A 16,617-nucleotide genomic window follows, 5' to 3' on the forward strand; every position below is an offset into this window, starting at 1 on the left:
GTTTGCCAACACCCGCCGGGAACTCTTGGCAGCTATAGGATTCGGCCGGCTACAGCAGGGTCCGCGGACCCCGAGGGTCCTCAGGGCTGGCGGCGCCTGGCAGAAGCGCGCAGGCGGGCAAGCGCGACCGCAAGCACTGGGATGCTGGGTCTCCGCCCGCGAGAGCGATTCCCGGGCGAGGGGCGCGTCCGCTCTCCTCTCGGCGTCCGGGTCCAGTCGCTGCTTCCAGGGATCTCTCCACCACCACTTCACAGTTGAGGTTTCTCCCTGCCCGCGCTGGAGAAGACAGGACACTGCCCGGAGGCCGAAGGGATGTGGCCAGCGCACTTTCCGATGGAGATGCAGACAAGCTAAGGCTCGGGATGCTTCTATAAGTAGGTGGTGCTGTGGTCCAAGGCATCTAAAGCCAGGCTGCCTCAGAGTTCCTGGGTCCTAAAGCCAGAAACGCTCGCTCGGGTTTCCCTGAGGTCCTAAAGAGCACTGACAGCGTGTAGAGAGCCTCACGCAGAAGAAAGGCTCACCAGGCTTTCACAGAGGGATTGTGCAAGCTGGACAGTACCTAGAGTGAGGGAGAGAGCCTGGCCTTGCTGCTCATGCCCAAGGCGTCCTCTCCGAAGCTCTGGGCTCACCTCACCATTAGCCGTTCTACAAGAGAATCTGATGAGAAACTGAAGATGCCTTCTGTACACTGCTTCCTGAGCTCCTGGCTGGAACTGCTGCTTCTGATAAACAGAGCTTAAACTTCAACCACTTTTTTTTTTTTACGTGAGGACACGCCTCTGCCCTTTTTAAAGTTTAATCTCAGTCAGCAGGCAGACTTCCCCAGATCTGAGAGCAAGACTGAAATTAAAACCCACACACTCACTTTAGGGAGTGAGATTTAGTGTTTCTCCTCTCCTTCACCTTTCCTCGCAACTTATGTTTTCTTGACTTTACTTTTCCCCAAAGAAATTTCACGAAGATGTGTGATACTTTGCAATACTCAAAAAGAAAAGTTTATTTATTCACTGATATAAGCAGTCCTTACTCCTCTTGCGTCTTCCAAGGTGTGAATTAAACTTTCAGATGCCCTGGACTTGGAAAAATATACCTTCATTAAATATGCTAGGTGATGCCTATTTTATTCTAGTGAACTTGTCTGTCCTATATTCATTACTATTGAAAATTGTCCATTTCTCTTTTGAGCGAAAGATAAGAACTTATAATGCTAAACAAAGCAATATGGCTGCCTCTTTAGACACATTGTAGGCACATTATTACAGTGGCTTTTTAGAGGCTTATGATTGGTGTTATTTTTGAGACTGGATAATAGCCCAGGCCAACCTCAACTCATCCTGGTAAAGCTGGCTTTGAACTGCTGATCCTTCTACCTCAGACACCTAAGAGCTACCATGACAAGTACATGCCACTAGCCCAAACTCTACAGCAACGTTTTATCCAATTTCAATTCTATTTTTTATTCCTTCAGTTTCTGCATATGCTCAGAAATTTGAACTGAATAATCATATAGAAACAATAGGGGTGTTAGTAGCCATATTTGTCAACTATTCCATTATTGCCTTGTCCACAACAATTTTACTGACATCACTGTTGCACAGTAACATTCCTATTCTGGGAATTCTGATGCCCAAGAACACCTAAGTAAACCTGGGTTTGGTACCATTTCATTGATAAGAAAATTGAGCCAAGACACTTGCCCACAGAGTACAAACTTCTGATCAGACATATAACAGAAGCACTTACTTTGACCCAGCTTACCTAATCTTGTACTCTTTTATTTAAATATATATATTTATTATTTACTTTAAGTGTATGGGTGTTTTGCTTGCATGTATGCAGATGCCTGTATACCTGATGCCTTCCACGGCCACAAGAGGGTATCACATCCCTAGAGACTGGAGTTGGACAGTTGCTGGCCAGCATAAGGATGCTGGGAATCGAAACCCTGGGCCTCTGGAAGAGCACACAGGTGTTCTTAACTGTGGAGCCCTCTCTCCATTCCCAATCCTTGACATTTTATCACAAACCTTGGCAAATACTGGAGACAACTTAGCATTCATAGTTCCCCTCCAGCTTGACAAATGCCACTCGCTCCTCCAACAGTCACGTGCACACACCAAAACTGCTGCACTTGTTAGGGTGAAATTCAAGGAAGGAGAAAATACTTTCCTTAATAACTCCCTGGATGCCATCATCTCTCTGACACACACTAAGATTAACAATCAGCATCCATTGCAATGAGCACAAGCCTGAAATCGTGCAGCACTACTATTCCTGGGTTGATCTAGGCAATCATCCGGATCTCAGTTTCTTTGACAGTGTTTTCAGGAAATTAGATTAAGTTCTCTTTTACCTTTTCTAGCCAAAGTCCATTTTTTGGAGGGATTTGCTATGTGGTCTACAGAGTCTGAGAGCAAAGCCATCAGTGAATGGATTCTCCAAAGGAGAGAGGTGTTGCCATCCTGAATTAAATCTGTGAACAACTTTCAACCATATCCCTCCAATATTTCAGAATTTTACTCCTCTGCGTTGCCTGGTTTTAACCAGAAATATTTTTACAATGCACAAGAAAAGAATTTAACATGTCAAGTGTGTTTAATAATATTAAAATAGACTCTGGAAGAAGGGAAAGTGGCTGAGTACTTTTTGATGATATCCTGGTCTCTTTCTTCATTGTAAATGATAGAAAAGGAGAGAGGGGAAGCTTAAAGTCTGTCACACGTGTGATATTCAAAATATCAGGCATCATTTCTAATGTAAACTTACCTATACACATTCTTTTCCCTGCTCCCAGCACTGGGTGTTTCTTTCAAGAATTTAAGCTTGTTCCCACTTAGAAATTGCAGCCTTGGTGGATCTGAAACTCTTCTGGATTTTCATCTGATATCCTAGCTTCCTTTCATCCCTAAGATTAGAATGTGCTGTTGTTGGGGCTCATGGCTCACAGTCATACCATTCTGGAGACTAAATGGAACTTTTCCTCTAACTGAGCTTATAGGGTGGTTTGGTTAAGGAGCTTTGTAAATAGTTATATGCCCAGTGTTTGTTTACAGAGATGCACACCGATAAGGTCGAGTCCACACCATTTACTAGTGACAGAAAAGCTCTTTTCCTTGTAAACAATTTTTTAATAACTTTCTGAGTTTTGAATAGACTTTCAGAAATGAAAAATTCCTTAAAAATGGTGCTTATCAGTCAAGTGTGTGTATTTGTGCATGCTATATTCTTATCTTAAAAAGACATTCCCACCCCCAGCTACAAGATTGTGAGAACAGGAGTGTGAGATGCCCAAGATGGCAGGCAGATAGCTTACATTTTCAGTTCTTTCAAAAGAGCATTATGTAAAGGCTCTCACTTGTCCCTCCCCCGGGCAGCCTGTTCTCTTTCTTAGAGTTATTTTTGTATAATTCCAAGTTTTGAGTGGACGTCCAATACTTCTAAATACTTTAACCATTTTTTGTACTTGGCAATCAATATGTATGTACTCACAAATGTGAACGTATGTGTGTGTACACATGTGTGTTCCTGCTCACTTCTCTTTCACCCTGGCCCCTCTTTGTGGAGCTAGTTGGATACTGTAGTCACAGATGCAAACCTCAATATGTTAAGTGTGTTTTCCAGGACATTCCTTATCACTTCTTCTTTTCATGCCATCCCACATGCTTTCCTTATATTTAGTCAGCTCCCTCTGGATACGTTGTCATTCTTTTTCTCTTTTTTAAAGCACCACTTGAGTTGATTTCACACAATAAATTCCTAAAACTGAGAAAGTAGAATCAAACACTTGTGCATGCCTTTGTGTTCTCTCCCCATCCCGTGTGAGTCTGTGTGTGTGTGTGTGTGTGTTTCCACAAATTGCCTTCCATAAATGTTTGATGATATTCCAGTGTATGAAAAATCCCTTCTCCCTTAAAAATCAAGCAGTTCATTTATTAAATACGAGTAGGCAAAAGAGCTTCAGAGTAAAGTTTTAAATAGTAATTCTTTGCTTTTAAACAATGTTGTCTTCCTCTGGTATGTTTAAATCATTGTATTTCCTTTTCCATGAACACTCTAAATATAAAATGTGTTCCTTTTCTATTATCTTTATGCTGTGTTTTGATATATTGAACATAGTCTGTTACTATGTACTATGTCTTGTAATGTGAACTGAAAATGTATTTCTTTCCAGTTTTATCAGCTGTCTTTTAACTGTGTTTCGGTGGCTATTAGTGTACAAGAAACTTGAAATCATGTGCTACAGTGGGATTTGTCAGTCTTACCTTCCTGTAGGTCACAGTTGACAACCGTGGCTCATGGCGGGCTTTTCAGGTTTTCATTCAGCAGGCGGCAGATGCATAGATTTCACAGTGAACAAGAATGATTGATCTCACATCTGAACCACAGAGACCAGGGTAGAATATCCTTGGCACTTTTGGAATCTTGAGTGTTCATGTTCACAGATTTGGTTGAATTTGGCACTGATTCTTGTTTTCATTAGTTCACTGATTTGGATTCTTTTAATCTCTTATGTTATCAGATATTCATATCCTCAGACTAAAGTTTTCCACAGTGTTTTTATTCCTTGTTGATGCTTGTTAGTGGCACATGTAATACTATAGGCTGCAACAATTTGGGCATTTTATGCCATTGTGTCAATACTGACTATGTAAAATCTTCCTTTTAAATATGTTAAATGATCATTCTGCTAGCTGCATGTGATAGTACATGTTCACTTATTATATTTGTATGGGGAAATTAAATTAATAAGGGAAATCTTCACCAAGGTCACAGATCAGTCCTTATCCATCCCAATTTATTATTTTAAAAATTCACCCATACCTGACATCAACTGATTATGGCATTGTAATATTAAACAGTCATAATTATATATATATATTTGTGTATAAATATGCATATATATGTGTGTGCTCTGTAATTATCAGTACTTTGCAGGTTATAAACCATTTTCTCACAGACAAAAAAAAATTCACATCATAGTCACTTATTCAGTGTTTAAAAAACGTGTAAATATTTGATTTTCTAAAAGCTAATCCTGTGTTCTGCCACTTGAGAACTTGCTTCCACGCTGATGTCATAACACCTATTTCTTGATTTTTTTGTTCTCTATCTCCTCAGAAAAAAAATCCAGAAGTTCATATTGCTCATTCCAGAGGAAATCCAGATCAAACCAGCTCAATAGAGAAAACTCAAGATCTGACTTAAAGTTTTAATGTTATTCCCCTTACATAGTCTCCTGTGCCCGCAACAGTTTTGAACTAAAATACCATGTAATACTTCAATTTTCCTGTGCAAATGTAGCTTCAGAAGCAAACGCCACCATGACAAAGAGAGAGCCATGAAGATTCTCAGTTATTTAAACTATTTAAGAAGGTTCCGTTTTCACTGATGTGGATGGGGTGTCTCTTTCACTTTGTTTGGACAATAGCTAATCTCTTTGTGGCATGACTGAGACAAACGACAGGTAGCATCCTCCACAGATTTTTCTCAGTCTCGGCATCCAAAACAGACACACCTTTTCCAAACACCCATCTTGTGGTTTATGGCTATAGCAGCTTTTGCTGGTGCTCAAGGGAAGACTTGGGGCTCACCCTCAGCGAGCAAACGGGAGCATGTCACAGGCATTTCCCCTGCCCCTTTCATTGCTTGCTCCATTTTGTCTCCATCTTTATTTTATGTTTGTCATGAATTTCTTACTTTTTAAATATATTTTAGTTGGTAATGTTAAATAAGTTTCTAGAAGCCACTGCATTGGACCAATATTGGGAAATGTTTTAAACATAATAGAATATATATATACACATTAGTCAGAAGGTGGGAGTCTTTGAGTTCCCAAAGACAACTATTCTGTTCAGGATAGAACTGAGAAAATAAGCATGAGGAAAAACTGGGGATTGCCAAGTCCCATTGGCAGAAAGACTCAAGACAAAAACAAACAAACAAACAAACAAACACCCCTTCCGGTTTTCCTAAGTCCCTCTTCTGGTGAACCACAGGGATATTTGGGGACACTGAAAATTAATGAGAGCTTAAAATAGAATTTGAGAGTCCCCCAAAGTCTTGTTCTTTCCCCTTCCCAGAACACGGTCATCTAAGTAAATGACCCTAGGTCTTCCTGAGGAAGGCCAGGAGAAAGATTTACAGTTCTAGACTTGACTTCACCCAGTAAGGAACTCTGGGGCTGTGAATTGGCTCAAGCCTGGCTCACTTTCTTGTGGTAAGTCAAGTTTTACTTGGAAGCCACACTGACCGTTTTCCAGTTATACAAATCAGGTAAGGGATGATTTGTCCAATTTACCGGATGTAACCATTTTATACATATAAAACTAGGTTAAATGACCATAAATAGTTCGATGCAAACACCAAATATCAATATTTGCTTGTACCTGTTTCTCTGCTAGATCATACAGATGTGTGAATTGTACCTAACTCTCTGTCTAGGTGTTCACACTGAAGGGTATGAGCCACATGTTGTGGTGTATGCCTGTGTTCCTGGGATTCAGAACAACAGTCACACGTTGAGACCAGGCTAGTCTACATAGTCAATGTCGTTGGAGCCAGGCTAAGTAGCAATACCTTGTCTCAACGAACCCAAATCAATAAACTTAAGGGTGTGAAGCAGTGAGTGTGGCTCGGCTAAACAAGAAAGTCACCTGCAAACAATTAAAGGGTGAGGTGAGCGTGATGCTCCCTCTTCTGAAAGAGCCAGTGTGTCTGTGTGTTGAAAGGAACTCGTGTGTTGTGGAAGCACAAATTTGCGTTTGTGTTCAGAAATTAAATGTAACTAAGGGGTATGCGTCACGTGCCAGACTGTCAAGAGATGAACTGATACGGTCCATACTGTGCTATCTGAATTAAGGTGAAAACAGTTTTCTGCAAATCTCCACCTGCACAATTTGAGAAAGAATTGGATAAAAAAAGAGGGATTGAGAGTACATTGGAGCCCATGGAGCAGAAATAAAATCTGTAATGCTGTTTGAAGCTCATTTCCATTATAAGGCAAAGAGAGAGAGATGCTGAGGTCCACAGATGGAGTAGCCTAAACTTTGTCTCTCCATCCAAGTTCTCCTCCTGACTCACCATCTTCCAAAACTACCAGATACTAGAACCATCAGCAGAGACCAGCTGTGAAGACCATAGTTTTCCTTAACTGTGACCACAAATTCCACTGCTGTCACCACATGAGGGTGCTTATACTGCCTGTTCAGACCTTTGGCTTTTTTGGTCTTCCCCTTTCCTTCCAGAGCTTCACGTCCTCGGTTCCTGCTGTAGTAGTGTATGATCTAATGCCTACGGTGAGATCCTTATCCACAGCCTCAGTAATGGAGCATGCCATAACTGGTACGAGTTATTATCCGTTGATTTTTCCACTACACAGAATGAAAATGTATTCGTTTTCCCTGTCTTTCTGGCAACATCATCTGCTCATCCTTCGAGTATGCTTAGATCAATATTAAGTGGCTTTATTATTTCGACTAACCATGCTATTCACAGCAAAGTTATGGAGCAAACTAGGGCTACCGTTGCTTTCCTAAGCTTTATTTTGTTTCCTCTGGAACTATTATCACCTTTGCAGACCATAAATTCAGTCCAGATGCTCTTCTGAGCAACCAAATTACCATTTGCTATGTTTACTTGGACCAAGTAGGACATTGGTTTCATCTTCTAATTTTTTAAAAAATAATAGTTAACACACAAAGTAATGAGTCTCATTACAGTATTTTCAAGTATTTGTGTCGTCAGCCTTTTCCCTTAGTCATCTTCCTCCTTTACCCCCCCCCCCATGCTCCCTCCCACTCCGGCTGATTCCCTGCCATCCGCCATTGTCTCTTCCCTTCTTGGGTTCTACTACCATCTTGCCTCCTTCCCCACCCCCATAAAGCCCCTTTTGAAGACTTCAGAAGCAACTGCTTTGGTGTCTTTGTTCTGGGATTGTCCCTTCACCAATCTCACCACTTCCTCTTTCCTGTTTAAACCTTCCCCACAGTGTGGGGCATTCCATAAGAACTGAAATTGTTTTAATGTAGGAATAAATGCTTTGATTTTTGGTGTGTGTGTGCAAAAAAAAAAAAAAAAATGTCCCTAATCTACCCTCACAACTGGTTGTTTGATTCACTGTAAATGCCAAGACTGAATTCATTTTCATTTGGCCCTTATTCAAGTACTGGCTTTTAACTTCCAGTTATTTCTTTTAGGAGGTCAAGGCATTCTAATTATGATTTTTTTTTCTTTTTTTTTTTCCTCTTTTTTCTTTTTGACTGGGTCAGGCTCCTGTGTTGAGTTCACTCCAGGAAGATTAAAGGTCTACCATTTCACTGAATAGATATTGGTGTGGTTATTTGTTTTGTTGGATTTTCTGGGGACTAGCTGGCCTTTTTTTTTTTTTTTTTTTTTTTTTTTTTTTTTTTTTTTTTTGGTTTTTTCGAGACAGGGTTTCTCAGCAAATGTGTGTTTTTTATACCTAAAAATATTCAAATAATAATGCATTATTTCCCCCTCCTTACTGCTTGGTTTCCAAGCTATTATTCAAATATTGAATTCTAACATCTAATTTTCCTATATTTGCTTTATTTCTCATCTCTGTCAGTTTTCCCGAACTTGTCCCTCAGTTTTATCTTCCAACTCATTTAATGTTTCCATTGCTCCCCCTCTCTTTTACCTCTCTTGTCTCTCTCTCTCTTGTCTCTCTCTCTTTTTATTTCAAAATCTTGCTTGTTCTTTAAAAATATATATATATATATTGATTTTTTTCTCTGAAGCATAATTTTTTCTGTGTCTTATCTTCATAATTTATAAGGATTTTCTTGATGTTTGACAATGTCTGGGAAATTGATTGTAATTAAAAGTGAGACTAAAAGTTGATATTTAGAACTTGAAACTTGATTTTCAACTTGCACTTTATTGTACAGCAAAAACTGAACATAAGTAAAGTGATGGAGGCATTGTTTAGGGACCAAATATAATTTATTAACTATTTCAAAGGGAAAGTCAGATTTTCTGCAGAAAGAACTGTTCTTATTTTGCCAACAAGGGGCCTCTGATTTTTTTTGTAAGATAATTGTTTTACTTTATATCCATTGTGATTTCAGAAGCAAATCACCTCAGAGCTCCGAAAGTCCACTCAATTACTATTTCTCCCTATGCCCTTTCCGTTAGTCACTAACAAACCCTTACTGGAACATTTGTCCTGGCATTGTATTGCCAGTGTTATGAGCAGAGGTGACCCATGAAATAGGAAGAAAATAGGTTGCAGAGAACCACAAAAAATAAGATGTTATTTTTTGTTTCCCAAAGTTTTATTTTATTTTAGTACTTTTTATTTTGATCTGATTTTTAAACCTTTAAGCATATTTTTAGGTTATCATAAGCAGGAATTGGTTTGTTATGGCACTTTACTACACAGGCGCTGTTGGGTTTTGTTGTACATCCGTCCCACCTCTGGCGCCTTCTCCTTTTTCCCTTTCTCCTCTTTTCTTCTCCAGAGTTTCATTACCCTCTCGCTTCTTCTGTTTCCCTTAAACTCCCTTCTTCCTGTCCTATAATCCTTCTTCTGGTTTCAAGATCTGCGCACAGACATATGTAAGTACATGTACCCATTACTTTAAGTCTGAGTTGCACATATAAAGAGAAAATGTAGAATTTTCCTTTCTGGGTTTGGCAGGCTTCACTTACAATGGTTTCTGGTTGATGTAAATGGCATAACTTCACTGTTCTTCATGACTCCATAAGATCCCGTGGCGAACCTTCACCTCGTTTTCTTTGTGTATTCATCATCTGTTGGTGGTCAGCTAGGCAGGTTCCATTTCTTGGTGAATAGTTCAGAAAAGAAACAGATGTCTGACGGTCTCTGCGCTCTGTGACCTGGAGTCCTTCTGGTACATACCCACTGAAGTGTGCACAGCTGAGTCACGGAGTAGTTCCTGTTTCAATTATTTTGTTATCGGTGTTGGCTTCCAGTGTCTGCAGCAGTTTACTGGCCAACGGTAAACAAACGTTCCTAACACATTTGACGGGATTTGATGTTTGTTTGATGATAGCCATTCTGACTGGGATAAAGTGGGACCATGAAGCAGCTTTCACTTGCACTTTCCTGATTGCCCACGTATCTCCTGGACATCTGTATTTCTTCCTCAGTGGACAGCCTATTCAATTTCTTGGCCTATTGCTGTGGGACAATGGTCTTATGCTTTGTAAAGATTTGCCTCTTGTATTGATTTTGATAAAATTCTGATTGGCCCGTGGCCAGGCAGAAAGTATAGGCAGGGTGACCAGAAAATAGGAGATTTCTGGGAAGAGGAAAGATTCGGTCTGCAGCCATCACCCAGACGCAGAGGAAACAAAATGAGAATGACTCGCTGATAAAGGTACCAAGCCACGTGGCTAACGCAGGCAAGAATTATGGGTTAAGATGCAAGTTATAAGAGTTAAGAAGAAGCCTGAACTAATAGGCCAACCAGTTTATAATTAATGTAGGCTTCTGTGTGTTTATTTGGGACTGAACAGCTGTGGGACAAGGCAGGACAGAAACCTCTGTCAAACAGCCTATTGTATTGACTCGATGGTTTGTTTTTTCTGGTGTTTACTATTGTGTTGTTATTTACATAGCCTGGATATTATACCTAACATATGTGTGGTTGGTGGGAGTCTCCCCCACTCTGAGCACTGTCTCTCCATGCAGTAGCATGTTTCCTTCGATTTGCAGAAGGCTTTACTTTCACGTATCATTTTTTGATCCCCAAGATGACTTCCTGTGGTACACTGGGAACTTCCTAACTATACCCACATCTTCAAATCTTTTCTGTGTGGTTTTGTTCTAACATTTTAAAGTTTCAGGTTTTCACATTAAAGTCTTTGATCCATTTTTAATTGACTTTTGTGCAGAGCAAAAGATATGAATCTAGCTTCATTCTTCTATATGTTGAATTCTAGCTTTCCCCAGAACTACTTTTTTTTTTTTTTAAAAAAAAAGAGTTTGTCTTTATTTCTGTGGACATTTTTACAACCCTGTTTTCAGAAGTCATGTATCTGCAACCATGTGGCTGCATTTCTGGATCCTCTTGTCCACTGTTCTTCGTGTTTGTTTTTGGTATTATGGCTCTGTAATTTAAGATTGGGTGTTATGATGCCTCCAACATCACTTTTTTACTTAGAATTGCATTGTCTCTTAGGAGTCTTTTATGCTTTCATATGAACTTGGGGATTATTGTCTCTATTTCTATGAATAATGGCTGGAATCAGAGGTCACATTGAATTTGTAGATTGTTTGGGGAACTCTATTAACTGTTTTCTTTTTCCTTTTGTTATTTAAGAATTTCATATATATGCATATATAAATGCATATATAATGCATGTAATGCAGATGTCCCAACTAAAGCTTAGCTCCCATTGAGTCTTATTCTGTGCATTTGACCAGCTATAGGTCACTAGAGCAATCACCATCTTCTGCAACACAAACTTTTCCTGATATATGAGTACAAAAATAAAAGCATAGAGAAACTTACTGTGTCCCCTTAGCAGAATAATATTATTAGGCTCTCCCCACTTAGGCCTATCATTAAGCCAGCTAGAAGTTTTTGGCCCAGATAACAGTACCAGGCATGAGTTCCATTTTTTTTAAAGTGGGATTTAACCCAATCATAAAGTGTTTGGCTACTCCCATGATAAGACACTGTGTTAAATAAGAATAGAGGGAGTCAGCAAATTTGCCTTGTATTAAATTTCAGAAGAAATTCTCTCTGTAGATATATCTCAGCAAGAGTATGCTTGTTTAGAGAACATAAATACCTGAGTTTGTACACCAACACCACAAATAATGGCATCACCACTGTCAACAGTCCTAGGCTGTTTATAAGTAAGGATTCCCTTCTCTCAGGCTGTTGAGTGGTAAGCTGATCCCACCCCAACTAGTGGGAGCATTCCTTTCCCTTGCTCACTGCGACTGACTCTGGAAGAAGGATAAATTATGGAAGTAGACCTTTCCCAAGCCACAGAAAAAATCAAGACACTGAAGTTGATATACCACAGGTTTCAAATCAGGTGACTGTATTGGAGTCATGGATTGCTAGCTATAACAGTCAGCAAATACAGACAGATTTGGGGTGATAACTCTGAAACACAGTAGTTTCCTCTGACCTTCAGGGGGGCTATGTTCCACTTCTCACAGGAAATACCTGAAACAATGGGTAATACCAAAGCCTGCATAGACAATGACCACACCTGTGCATATAAACCTGTGAGGATATTTTTTTCTGCTTGAGATTTTTCAGACAGACAACATCAGTGCTCATGGGTACGAGGCTACTGTACAGGAATTACTTGAACAAGAACTAGTGATGCACAGATAGTCGATATGCCTAAGTAAGAAAGTGAGTGAAGTCATTTATGTGCAATAGCATGAACTCACACTGGGGAAAGTAAACAATAGGTCATACCCTAGGCAAGGACAGAACTGGATGGTCGAAGATGCCGTCATTCACAGCACACCGGTGTTCAGAATTTTCAAACTTATAAACTGTTTTGGGGATTTTTCTATTTACTATGTTCCAATTCTGTTTGGCTACTGGTAACTGAAACTTCAATAAGCCAACCACAGGTGACGGGAGACAGCAGTGCCGGAGCCTGTGCTGCTGTGGCTTGCCTATGCCCTTCTAAGCATGGGTTGAACTTACCATGATGGCAATAAGATCTGGAACCTATGAGCCTGACTAAGTCTTGAGTGGCATCCTTATGAAGGAATTAATGCTTTCATTTAAAAAATAATGTTTTTGAGTAGAAAAGAAATTGGCCCATTTTTTTTCTATCTCTTTCAAGCTCACTTGCCTCTCCAGCATACCATGAATGACACATTATAAGGTTTCCTACCAGAAGTCAGTGTCATGCCCTTAGATATTGAAGCCTTAAGAGCCATGACTCCAACAACTTATAACTGACTCAGACTATGACATTCTGTTTGAACAGGAGAAAATCAATTAATACATATACATAGTGCCTTACATGATTTTGTTTTCTGTTTATTTCTGAGATTGTATTGGCAGCATTAATTAATTAATTTTTCCTAGCCAGATCACAGTTTCTCCACTCAGTCCCTTCCCCTGCCCCACTTCCACTCCTGCTCCTTTCTCTTCAGAAAGGTGCAGGTCTCCCATGGATATGAGCCAGCCCTGGCTTATCCAGTTGCAGTAAGAGAGCTTCTCTCCTAGTAACGCTGGACCAGGCAATCCAGTAGGAGGAAAGGGTTCCAAAAGCAGGTAACAGAGTCAGAGACAGCCCCTGCTCTTTTTTAGGCATCCCACAAGAAGAGCAAGCTACACGACTGTAACTTATGTGCCGAGGGCCTAGGTCAGTCCATGTAGGCTCTCTGGTTGTCGGTTTGGTCTCTGTGAGCCCCTATAAGCCCACATTAGTGATTCTGTGGGTTTGATTCTGTGGGTTTTCTTGAGGTCTCCTTGGCCCCATTGGCTCCCATAATCCTTCCTCTCTTCTACAAGACTCCCTATTGTCCACCTAATGTTAAATGTGGGATTAAGATTGTATTTTAATTATAATATTTTCCCCTTCCCTTTTCTTCTTCTAAACCTCTTATACACCTGTTACTATTCTCCTTTAAGTCCATGGCCTCTTTTTTCATCAATTGCTATTACGTGTGTGTGTGTGTGTGTGTGCGTGTGTGTGTGTGTGTGTGTGTGTGTGTGTGTGTAAAACCTGTTGAGTCCATTTGGCACTGGGAAACCAATTGGTGTACTCTTCCTTGAGGAGGGTCACCTCTCCAATTCCCAGCTTTACTCTATTGCCTGTAGTTCTTCCTGTAGGGTTGAGACCTCATGGACTTCACACCTGGTGTCCTCTTTGTTCAGCTCATATTAGTTGGGCAATCATGTTGGTCAGATTTTACAGGTAGAGCTTCTGATACTAGTAAACAAAAATCTCAAAGCAATTCCCCTGCCCCTCCAGCTCTTACAGTTCTTACACCCCCTCCTCTATAATGCTCCCTGGGCCTTGGGTATGGAAGTATTTTGTAGATGTATTAAGGGGGCCTGGGTTTCACAGCTCTGAATGTTGACTGGCTGTTGTGCTCTGTAATGGTCTCCCCCTGTTGCAAAGAGAAGTTTCCTTGATGAGGGATGAGGGATACACTTATCTGTGGGTAGAAAGACAAATGTTTATAGACTGATGCGCCTTCCCTTTTCTTCCTTTGGTAGACTTAAATTGGTTTTTTTGTGTGTACTTTGAAAACAAAATAGCCCTGGTATATCCAGAGCCTGAGCTAGGAACCAAAAGATAAGAATAACAGAGTCTATTGAAAAGGGAGAATGAAAATTTAAAAACAGAAAATCATAAAAATTGAGACAATAGGTCTGATTTATTGTAATCATAAAAATTGAGATAATATGTCTGATTTATTGTTAAATAATATTTTACTACATTTCCATAATACTTTGCCAGTTACCATTCCAAGTGTGGCAAATAGTTCATTTTTCAGCTGGACATGTGATGTCTTCAATCCCAGCAAGGGAATCTCTGTGAATTCAAGACCAGCCTGGTCTACATCCTGAGATCCAGGATAGGCAGGATTCTGTAGAATGGCCTTGTCTCACAAAACCAAAATAAATAAACTAAAATACTTCACTTTGTTTTGTGGCACACATTGTCTATCCTTGTGTCTTTTACAAAACTGAGTTGTTTTGGAAACAAATAATTATGAGGTTTCAGAACTGAAAGGACCTTAGAAAAGCTTAATAGAACTTTCTTATTTTATAAATTGAGAACCATGTTTTAGATGAATATCCTAGATGGGTCAAGTAGGTAAAGTCATATGAATAGAACGGGATTAAAGAAATTAGGAAAGTGTATAGCAAGATGACAAGATAAAGAAGGAAAATAAGAGAAAAATATTTCTAGAAAAAAATAAAATTTGGAATTCACAGAAGAAAAAGAATAAGAAACTTTGAGAAAACCAAATAATACTTGAGAGTTTATGTTTTTATTCATAGGCTGTGTTAAAACTATTTTAGACTTTTGTCTCTTTTATTTTTGTGCTTACACAAATAATAAATATTAAAACTATACTGTTCACTAACCCCACATCAGACAGAGGTCTGATCTCCAAATATACAAAGAACTCAAGAAACTGGACACCAAAGGACCACATAATCCAATAAAAGAAAATGGAGTACAGACCTAAACAGAGAACTCTCAACAGGGGAATCCAAAATGGCTGAAAGACACTTAAGGAAATTCTCAACATCTTTAGTCATCAGAAAAATGCAAATCAAAACAACTCTGAGATTCTATCTTACACCTGTAAGAATGGCCAAGATCAAAAACACTGATGATAACTTATGCTGGAGAGGTTGTAGGGAAAAGGGAACACTTCTGCATTGCTGGTGGGAATGCAAGCTAGTACAACCCCTTTGGATGTCAGTGTGGCAATTTCTCAGAAAATTAGAAAACAACCTTCCTCAAGACCCAGTAATACCACCTTTGGGTATATATCCAAAGGATGCTCGATCGTACCACAAGGACATGTGCTCATCAATGTTCACAGCAGCTTTGTTTGTCATAGCCAGAATATGGAAACAACCTAAATGCCCTTTGACCGAAGAATGGTTAAGGAAAATGTGGTACATTTACACAAAGCAGTATTACACAGCAGAAAAAAATAACGACATCCTGAATTTTGCAGGAAAATGGATGGAGCTAGAAAACATTATTTTGAGTGAGGTAACCCAGACACAGAAAGACAATTTATCACATGTACTAGCTCATAGGTGGTTTTAAAACATAAAGCAAAAAAAAAAAAAAAAAAAAAAAAAACAGCCTAAAAACCACAATCCCAGAGAACTTAGACAACAATGTGGACACTAAGAGAGACTTACATAGAGCTAATGTACATGGGAAGTAGAAAGTAGAAAAAGACAAGATCTCCTGAGTAAATTGGGAGCATGGGGACCTTGGGGGAGGGTTGAAGTGGGGAGGGGAGAGGCAGGGAGGGGAGCAGAGAAAAACGTAGAGCTCAATAAAAATCAATAAAAAAAAATTAAAAAAAAACTATATTGCGAGTTCACACTATTTAATAAGAGGACAATTGAAACCATAAAAGTAGGAGAGAGACCAGAACACACTAGACTGAAGGTCCGATGTTCCCTTGATCATCTTGGTCAAGTCACCGTGAACTAACTCATTTGTCTGCTCTTTCATGTAAGGTACTTACCTTATCCATTATCATGGAACTTGCAGTAACTTCATTTGGGACAAATATGCTTCCCTTCCATAGTGACATCAGCCTCAGCCATGTGACTTGCTTTGGCTGACAGCATGCATGATCCAGGCCACAAACAAACAGAAGCATTCTGTATTTCTTTTGTTTCAGAATTACTTTGTTCTTGAGACCAAATGTCCTCAACTACAAGTGACTATGGCACTTTTGAAATACAATTTTATCCACCTTTATAAACCCATGTATTTCTTAATACCCCTGTGGTACCTTAAACAGATCATAAAAACCCATAATCTGCATAATTTGTAAATATACAATCATCCTAAAATGTGATTTAAAAAAAAAATCAGCGTGACTCCTCCTAGCAAAGATTTAAACTGCTTTGTCATCACTGGAGGGGA

Source organism: Arvicola amphibius, chromosome 9 (genome assembly GCF_903992535.2).
Source record: "Arvicola amphibius chromosome 9, mArvAmp1.2, whole genome shotgun sequence".
Taxonomy (NCBI): domain Eukaryota; kingdom Metazoa; phylum Chordata; class Mammalia; order Rodentia; family Cricetidae; genus Arvicola; species Arvicola amphibius.